Source organism: Oryx dammah, unplaced genomic scaffold, assembly GCF_014754425.2.
Source record: "Oryx dammah isolate SB20612 unplaced genomic scaffold, SCBI_Odam_1.1 HiC_scaffold_25, whole genome shotgun sequence".
NCBI classification, from domain to species: Eukaryota; Metazoa; Chordata; class Mammalia; order Artiodactyla; family Bovidae; genus Oryx; species Oryx dammah.
The window spans coordinates 13132201-13142579 of NW_024070209.1; the positions used below are offsets into that span (position 1 = coordinate 13132201).

At 40.5% G+C, this 10379-nt stretch overlaps 1 protein-coding gene across 3 annotated transcripts in view; it reads right to left on the reverse strand.

Annotated features, from left to right (window-relative positions):
* ZNF638 (zinc finger protein 638) overlaps nucleotides 1–2292 on the reverse strand; it is an 85653-nt gene extending 83361 nt beyond the window's left edge. For 2 of the 3 annotated variants that reach the window (XM_040223971.1, XM_040223969.1), the window contains exon 1: nucleotides 2167–2292. The gene's annotated coding sequence lies outside the window, so the exon portion shown is untranslated. Of the gene's footprint in view, nucleotides 1–2156 lie in introns of all 3 variants that reach the window. The other variant, XM_040223970.1, reaches the window with a different exon arrangement.
* Nucleotides 2293–10379: the final 8087 nt, after the last annotated feature.

Consider the following 10379-nt stretch of genomic DNA (forward strand, 5'->3'; position numbering starts at 1 on the left):
TAGATGAACAAAGTATTTTAATGAAAGATTAGATGATCTTTCAGCTCCAAAATTCCATCAATTTAACCTACATTCTTTAAGCCTCTTCTTTTATTAAGAGGGACTATCCGCAGGTTACAATTTTCTATGAAAAGATGCTTCCAAAGCACTTAAAAATTTGCAGTAGTAACAACTAACATTTATTAAGCACCTACTTATGCGTCCAAGGATAGGGGCTTTTCACACATTTTCTCCCTCACAATAATTCCAGGCAGGAAGCAGTATTATTACCACTTTACAGACAAAGAAATAAAAGTTCAGGAAGACTAAAATAACTTACCCCACATCTCACTCAGACAGTAAGAGGAAAACTGGGATTCGAAGCCAAATCTTCTGATTCCAAAGCCTATTCTCTTTCCACTAAACTATTTGTCTCTCATTTTCTTTCACTACATAAAAACAAAATTTCCAGAGATGACCTTCTTAAGAGCACCCAAGAGAAAACCTTTAAGACAGCCATGAAATACAAAGTGATCACTGATTCTAAGAAGCATTTTTAAAACCTGAGTATCTGCTGTATACACCTTCCATAACAAAACCACACACTACAGTTACAAAACTAAAATATAACCAATACTTAAGGTAACAGATATGTGTGACATAAAGCTAGTAATAAAAACGGATGAGATTGTGTGATTTCTTCCAACTGTTTTATCTTTCCCTCACTTGGTTTCAACAACCAATCAAGGGAATCGTCCAGCATATTTTAGTGTATTAACGTGTTAATTTTTAATTATTAAAAAGTGTATATTGTCTATTACATAAAATATGTATATTATGTATTATTTTAAAGTGTATATTACATAATTATTTAAAAGTGTATATTACAAAGTATGGGAATACAAAATAAAGTGTATATGAAATGTTGCCAAAAAGAAAAAAAGAATACAACATAAGCCCACTAAGCCTAGAATACCTCATCAACAATATTTAAAGCTATGTTGAAATAATGTAAATTATGCGTTCATTTTTCTGTATAAATTTCATTAAACTCATTTTTGTAAGTTTTTTTCAGTTTATCAATTTTAATACATCCCTGAAAAATACATTAACCCTTTACAACAAATAAAAAAAATTTTTGTTTGCTAAGCCAACATTAAGTCGCCGGATCCCGATAACAAATTTTTTTTCAGAACTCCTCCAGATTAAAATACTATTCCACGCCCCCCCTCCCCCCGCAAAATTTCGCCTAGGAGCAAATTTTAAGATTAAGAGGAAATAGCCTGAGGCAGCCTTCACTGTCTAGTTCAATTAAAGATCTTGTAAAAATAGAAGTCTCCCTCATTCGGTTATCTCAACAGAAGATCTGTTTCAGCTGTCCTCAAGGATTCTTGTATGTGGTACACGTTCTCCCCCCAACTTGAATAGAACGGGCCCAAGCTAGGAATCACTAGCGATCCACATTCTCGATTCCTCTGAGAAATCTGGAAATAAGTATCAGAGCAGTTCATGAGCCCTTCGTATCCCACACAGAGACGACATTCTCTTTGCTTTCATTCCCGCACAAAGCAGGCAGAGGAAACCCGGACCAGCCAAAGCCGCTACATCGTACGTTCCCCCCTTCCCCTCAGCTCCCCCTTCCCCGGCCCCGAACACAAGCACGTTCTTCTCCTCCACGCTCCTTATACAATGTCGCTCGCTAATGGGCTCAGCTCGAGCTCCGCTGCCTCTCCTCCGGGCCCGACGGGAATGGTTCCTCCCTCCGCGAAGCTCCCTCACCACCGCTTCCTCCTGTCAGGCCTGGCGCGGCCCGGCCGGCCCTGCGCCGATGGGGAAGGGGCAGCCACGGCCTTGCCGGAGGGCTGTTTTCGTTCCTCCGCCCAGTGCAAAGGCGCCAGGCGGCTCTTTCTGAAGCAGGGTCCTAGCCCCGGTGCCCGACCTGACCCTCCGGAGCAGTGCGGTGAACCGACGCTGTGACTGGGGAGCCAAGCTCCCTTCCCATCCCGGGGGTCCCCCAATCTCCTCCCGCCCCCGCCGTCAGCCCGCCGCCATTTTGTGCGCAGTCGCTGCGACACAGATACAATAGTCGGCCTGGATCGTAGAGGAAAGGCTCAGGACCCCCAGGCTTTGGGCTCCCGCCTTCCAGCCCCCTGTTCCCCACAAGGCAGCCGTCCTACCTATGCCTACCCGACTAACCGCCGGATCCCATTTGCGCCCCACAGTTTAGCACTCAGCCTCCAGTCTCGACGCCGAAGAAGCTACCGCCTCCAGAGAGCCGCACGCATGCGCGTCTGGCGAGCCTTGGCGAGCCCCCATCTGCTGCCCGCGCCTGCGTACCGCGGCACAGGATTCTCCCGTAGACACGAGAAACCGACCCGAGGAACTTAGTTCCGGAAGGGGGCGCTCTCGCGTGTGGTACTCTCAGGCGTCCCTGGCAAAACTCCGGCACCGGTATCAGTGCCTCTGCGGTTCCGTGCCTGTCCAATACTGTCCTGTCCAAATCACGAGCATATGTAAGACCTGCATTGTCTCACCTCCTCCATGAAGTCTTCCCTGATCATTTTTGCCTTCAATAATACATTAAAATAAATAGTACTCATCTAGCATTGCATATGGTAATGCTTTGCCTGCCTTTTATCTTCTATATAGTTATAGAAATAGATATAGACTTGCAATAATCGAGGTATATCATAGCCACTGAAAATGTCAGGAAATCTGAATTCAATTAAATCTTATTGAGCTAAAAGCTTAACACTTTAAAGATCCTTTCTTGAGTTGTTAAACAATAAAAATACCTACCTAATTTGGTAAAAGATGCTTTTGAACTGCGGTGTTGGAGAAGACTCTTGAGAGTCCCTTGGACTGCAAGGAGATCCAACCAGTCCATTCTGAAGATCAGCCCTGGGTGTTCTTTGGAAGGAATGATGCTAAAGCTGAAACTCCAGTACTTTGGTCACCTCATGCGAAGAGTTGACTCATTGGAAAAGACTCTGATGCTGGGAGGGTTTGGGGGCAGGAGGAGAAGGGGACGACAGAGGATGAGATGGCTGGATGGCCTGAGTTTGAGTGAACTCTGGAAGTTGGTGATGGACGGAAGGCCTGGGCTGCTGCAGTTCATGGGGTTACAAAGAGTCGGAGACGACTGAGCGACTGAACTGAATTGAACTGAATGTGGTAAATATTTTTAACCTTTCTTTTACCAATTAAAAACCTTGCGTTGAGAGAACTTCTCAAAGTAACTCTACTATACCACCAAAAAAATTCAATCATTGGCAAAATCTGGTCAAATTCACAAATCCTGCCTTTTGGATACCACCAAATTAATATCAACTACCCTGTTTCGAGCATCAGCTTTACCTAGTACCCAAGCAGATGTACTTCTTTTATTCACGTTAAAGCTAGCATAGAAAATGCTGAAAGAAAAGTCTTTTATAAAATATCTTACTGGATATTCATTTCAAACTAAAAATCTTGATAGAGGCAACAAGCCAAAAACAACAAAGAAAATGCCAAGCTCTCCCAAAACTCCAAATAATCAAGGTTCAAGTGTGATTATTTCCTTTCATATATTTCTTTATATTCATATAAACAAACACAAACATGTTACTTGTGTGTAATGGGAAATGTTCTTCATTCTTTTTTTCCCAAAGATTTACACCTTAGCCTGCTGTTTGCTTCCCTGATTATTGACATTTCTCCAAGTAAATCATATAAATTCTTTTTTAAATAGTTGCATAACATATTCATAGTATAACTCACCCATCAATTAATTCAATCTGTTGAACACTAAAGTTGATACTACATTGTTTTATACAAACAGCCTAACCAACTGATATTTTTTATTTCCAAAGGCAAGAATCCCAATAGTGAGGCAGCCAGATTAAAGGAGATAGATAATTTAATTTCACTAGATACCAACACAACAGTTTTCAAAAAACTTATATGAATTCCCATTGTTATTAAATATGTTAACAAATGATCATTCTCTACAACCTCACTTCTTTCTCTAAACTCTAAAATAGTTTAAAAATCAATGGTCCTGTCTGCTCTTTAACCTTGGTAGAATTCACCTTTGAAATAGCTCTTCTGGCACTTTTTCTAGGGGTTGCTCTTAAACAACTTTCTCTAGATATTTTATGACATATAATAATTTGACTAGAATTTCTCTCCTGCCTCCACAATCATTCTTGTAATTTACATTCTCCTAGAAAAAGCATCCATTCCATCTAAGTTTTCTAATTTATTTCCCTAGAGTTGGGTACACTAAACTCTTCTTATATTCATTTCCTTTATGTTGCTCCCTTACATGGCTTTATTTCTATAGCACTTATCACCTTCTATACCATGTAGTTTATCTCATTATTTCCTACCTATCTCCCTCCACTAGAACATGAGCTCTATGATGTCAGGGACATTTGTCTGATTTTTTTACTGCTTTATCTCTTAATACCTAGAATGATACTTGGCACACAGTAGAAAATCAGTGTATATCTGATGAAAGGATGAATGATCCTGATAAGTTTTTTTTTAAAAAGCCCTTTAATATACTTTGTATTTCTAATGAGCTGACTGTCTCTTTTATGAAGAGATGGTGCTTGTATACAAGGAATATAACCCTTTGTCAAATATGTTGCAATTGGTTCCTCATTGACAATTTTTATTTCTTAGTGTCTTTTGCCATTATAAAATTTAAATGTAATCAAATTTGTCACTTATTCTGTTATGACTTCTAAATGGTGTGGGCATTTTGTTTGTTAATTGTTTGCTTTTGGTCTAAGAAGCCTCATCTCACCACCCCACCCAACCCAAAGCATATACACACAGAAATTATCCAAAAATTCTTCTAAAATTTCTATATTTTTGCTTACAATTTTATAACTTTTTTACATTTAGACATTCAATTAATCTAAGATGAATTCTTTGTATGATAAAAAGTAGCAACCTAACTTTGTCTTCTTTCAAATGTATTACATCAACCTTGAAGTTTCCAAATATTAAGTAAACAACCATTTCCCCCTTCTCTGCACTTTCTTCCCTTTAAAAAAAAAGACAACAAATTATTAAATTCCTATATATGAAAATGGATTTATGGCCTCTCTAGTCTATCCTACCCATCTTTTTGCCTACCTACGGGCCAGTGCCATTTGTTCATCCACCAACGGACCCAATATTACTCAAAGGCCTACTCTGTGCCAGGAGCCCTCTGGGTACCAAAGTATCAGTGGTAAACCAGAAAGCAACACTGACTCCTGCTCTCATGGCATCTCCACCCTTAATGGGAGGGACAGACAATAAAGTAAGTATGTAGCATGTCAGATGGTGATAAGTGGTATGAGGAAAAACAAACATAGAAATCAGGACATAGGGAACCAGGAGGTGACAGAGCCTAAAGTTTAAATAGGATGGCATCATTAAGAAGAGCAGAAACCTGACTGAAGTGTGGGAATTAAGCATAAGCTGCAGAGATATGTGGGAGGAAGAGCATTCCAAGCAGAGTAAATGTAAAACACTGAGGTGTTTTACATTTCACTGAGGTGTTTCATTGAGGTGAAAGCCAGCTTGACATATCTGAGAAACAGCAAGAAGGCCAACAAGGCTGCAACAGCATGAATAACTAAGGAGATGAGTGGAGGGAAACAAGGAATACTGGTTTGAGCTGCCATAACAAAATACCACTGGCTGGATGACTTAAACAACAAGAACTTATTTTCTTACTGTTTTGGAGGCTGGAAGTCCAAGATCAAGATGTGGACAGGTTTGATTTCTCCTGAGGCTTCTCTCTTTGGACAAGAAAGTTGGCCACCTTCTTGCTGGGTCCTCAAGTGCGCTTTTCTCTATGCCTGTGCATTCTGGGTGTTTCTCCCTTTTCTTAAAAGAACATCAGTCATAATGGATAAGGTCCCACCCATCTGATCTCATTTAACTGTAATCACCTCTTTAAAGGAAAATAAGGCAAATAAGGAAAATGATGAAGCAAGGGCTGGGTAATGCTTTCAATAAGGTAACCAGAGAGGTCCTCCCTAAAAAGGAGAGAGCATGTTGGGTGTGTTGGAGGAATAAAAAGCCAGCTCAGCTGAGGTGACAGGATGTAAGGGAGATTGAAGGCGGAGAGGTATCAAGGAACCAGATAATGCAACAATATAAAAACACTGAATAAAACACTAGATTAGGAACTGATCTTTCTAGTCCCTGCTCTGATACTAAACTCATTGCGTTTCAATCTCTTTTAAGGGAGGGGACTTGTCTATTAAGATGTGAGTCTGGAAATCTCCTATAAACTGAAGGATGCTCATCAATATTCATGGCAAAATATTTTTTTAATCTTATTGTTGTTTAGTCTCTAAGTCATGTCTGACTCCTTTGTGACCCCATGGACTGTAGCCTGCCAGGCTCTTTAGAGTCTACTTACTATATTCATGCTACTCCAGGATTTCATGTCATCTAGTCTCCTTGGACCACTTACAGATATTCTCATTCCCATCTAAAAATGTCTAATATCAGAAAAAAAGCTATCCTACCCCATATCCTCTTCTCACCTACACTCTATTTTACAATTCCCCATCCTCTTCTTTTACCCACTCTGTTTTCTGACTGGTCAGACAAGTACAGAGCAGCTCTATCCAGAGCTCAGCTTCTGCCTGTTCAGCACAGTCACAGCTCAATGCCTAAACGTATTAGAAAAAGAATAGTCATCACAAACATATCCTGTGATTTGTTAACATAAATGGGGCTTTGTTTCAATGACAAAGAATCTCATCGCCATTTCATCTCAATTGCAACTATCCTAACAGAATTTGGGGGCAACCATTGTCTTTAGAATCCAAATCTAACTACTGGGATAGACAAGGGGCCATGATGAAAATTTGAGAAATCCCACACCATTTCAGGTCCTGCAACAGAACATAAACATTGAGAAAACATAGTTCTTACTGATACTTGAATTTTGTAGGATTTATGCCAGACTGTAAGTTGTGTATCCAAGTATAATATATAGAGAACTGTAGAAAGTAACTCAAGAAAACTAGTTATTTTTCTGAGTTTTCATCATAGCTAGTGCAATGGTGACTGAAATCTGTTTGCCTCTTCTTAAGGTGGTTTCTAAATCAGTCCACAAATTCTTTGATACATTTCACTTCACAAGTGAAGTCACTCAGTCATGTCCGACTCCTTGTGACCCCATGGACTGTAGCCTACCAGGCTCCTCCCTCCATGGGATTCTCCAGGCAAGAGTACTGGAGTGGGTTGCCATTTCCTTCTCCAGGGGATCTTCCCAACCCAGGGATCAAACCTGGGTCTCCTGCATTCCAGGCAGATGCTTTAACCTCTGAACCACCAGGGAAGCCTCTCACTTCACAAAGGGGAGCCCAATTCCATTTCCTCTGAAGGAAGGTTAGATTTACCAGATTGTTTCTAATGAACAGAATGTGGTACAAGTGAAGCTATGTGACTTGCAAGGCTAGGCCATGAAAAGGGTAAACTCTGACTGACTCTCCCTTCTCTCCTTGGATTACTCATCACACTAGGGAAAGCCAGAGAAGTCCATAAGGAGAGAAATTAAAGCTTCCAGACAACAACTTACCACCAAATTGGCAGCCGTTTCAGGCAGCCACTTGGGAGACAGAACCCCCAGCCTCAGTGAAGCATAAATGACTACAGCTTAAATCAACATCATGAAAGCAACTTCATGACGGACTCTAAGGAGGAACTGCCCAGCTATGAATTCCTGACCCAAAGAAATGGTAAGGATTAAAAATAAAAGTATATTTTTGTTTTGAGCCATTAGGTTTTAGGGAAATTTTTTATGTAGCAGTACATAACAAATGCCTTTGTTATCTGAAGATTAGGGTCTCAATTCATTAAAAATACAAATCAAAAGCATATTGGTTAGTGAACAAGCACCCGGGATTTATTTATTTTACACCTGGGATTTAGAAATAACAGAATTTTGACTTGAACTCTAAGCAATACAAAGAAATAGTTTCCTCATGCACAAAACATGAGAATAATCCTTTACCTTCAGGATTTTCATCTTATGAATTACTTACCACTATACTTCTGCATGTGGGCTTCCCTGTTGGCTCTGCCAGTAAAGAATCTGCCTGCAGTGCGGGAGACCCAGGTTCAGTTCCCTAGTTGGGAAGATCCCCTGAAGAAGGGTATGGCAACCCACTCCAGGATTTGCCTGGAGAACTCCATGGATAGAGAAGCCTGGTGGGCTACAGCCCATGGGGTCACAAAGAGTTGGACATAACTGAGCAACATACACGCACACACACATCTCTGTATAGATTCTACATACCAGCTACAAAAGCAACTCAAGAAAAAGATCCATTTCAAGAGTGGAAGCATGAAGAATTCTATAGACATACTCCCCAGTGAACCAAACATACTGGTGAAAATTATTTTTAAAAACAATAATTTAAATTCTTTCTAAATTGCCCTAAAGGTACATAGCAAATGAAGAAACATTTAAGAAAATCTACTAATTCTTGGTAAGAAGTGAAAGTTTGTGGCACTTTACCCATAACCCACTCACTTGTCACTCCCATCAAGCTCATGTGATAGAAACTCTACTCTAGGTTGTACTGACAAGATGGGCCTCCTTCTTCCCCTGACTCCAAAGGGATATGGCTTCCCCCACCCCCAGAAGGATGAGCCACCAACATTTCTTTTCCCTCCTAACTCTGTGTTACAGAGAATAAATTTTAGGCAAGTGCACCATAGAGATTTAGGGCTCCCTTCTTAAGCCTAGACCACACACATAAATTGGAGGCTCAATCCCAGATGAAGCAGGCCAAAGATACTGTGGCCCTAACTGCCCTTGTCCCAAGCTGTTGGTGGGCTTTCCCTGGTGGCTCAAACAGTAAAGAATCTGCCTGCAACGTGGGAGACCTGGGTTGGATCCCTGGGTCAGGAAGATCCCCTGGAGAAGGGAATGGCAACCTACTTGGCAATTCCTGCTTGGACAACTCCATGCACAGAGCAACCTGGTGGGTTACAGTCCATGGGGTCCTGAAGAGTCAGATGTGAGTGAGTGGTAACACTTTCCCTTTCCTTCAAGCTGTTGGCAGGACAGAGATTCAACTCCAAGAAGACCAGAGGCTACCGCCCCACCCAGTGATCTGCTCTTAAGCAGGGTTGTCATTCCAAAAGAAGTGGGCCACTATGCCCAATACCTGCTCTGGCACAGTGGCTCAGAAATCTTGCCCAGGCAGAAAGGCAGCCATAACAACAGAGAGCTATTAATCTCTGCTAAGAGGAAATGACTTTATTTAAAACAGTATAGACAAGTTCAAGCCTAAGCCAATTTTTCTATTATCTCAAAAATAATGGAAAAATTGAGTTAAGAAACTAAAAGGAAGTCTGATAGCTTCAATAATAACAGCAAGCTAAACTGTTAGGTCAGCAAGTTTAACAGAGAGAACCAGCAAAAGAAAAAGCTAAAATAGCCTTCTAAGGACAGAAAACATGTCAAGAGACTAGTCTCAAAAAAGTACCCTAGTAAAGGAAGCCAAATTTAACTGGACCAAACTACAAAAAAATTTGTCCCAGGGGACAGACAGAAACAGCAGAAAAATCATCCTAAAATCTGGGTGTGATACCAATAGGGGCAGACAGCTTAACAGAGAGATCAAGGAAAGACACAGAGTGAGCCCTACTGAAACACTGTCATCGCAGAGCAATCTGTGCACATTGAAGGCTATAACCTCTAAGGAGCAAGTACAGAGTCTGAACATTACAGGGGCAATAGGTTTCACTAAAATAGTTAAGTCACTAAACAATTAAGTAGACAAATAGCAACAAACAAGTCCCAGGGGAGAGGGCTAATCAGTATCCAGATTCACTACAATATATTATCTAGAGGCTCTAATTTTCAACAAAAAAATTACAAGACATACAAAGAAACAGGACAGTGTGCCTCTTACATAGGAAAAAAGATAGGCAACAGAAACTGGCTACAAGAGGGCCCAGGTATTGGATTTTAAAAGATTTCATAATAATCATTATAAACATATTGAAAGAGCTGAAGAAAACCATGCTAGAAGTAAATAAGGGTATGACAAAGTTGCAACAAGTAGAGAATGTCAACAAACAGAGAGAAGTAATTTTTAAAAAGAACTTACATTAACATTGTGGAGGTAAAAAAGTACAATAACTAAAATGACAAGTTAACTAAAGGGGTTCTTTGCATTGATCACTGAAGAAGGCTTTCTTATCTTTTCTTGCTGTTCTTTGGAACTCTGCATTCAGATGCTATAGCTTTCCTTTTCTCCTTTGCTTTTCGCTTCTCTTCTTTTCAAGGCTATTTATAAGGCCTCTCCAGACAGCCATTTTGCTTTTTTGCATTTCTTTTCCATGGGGATGGTCTTGATCCCTGTCTCCTGTACAATGTCACAAAC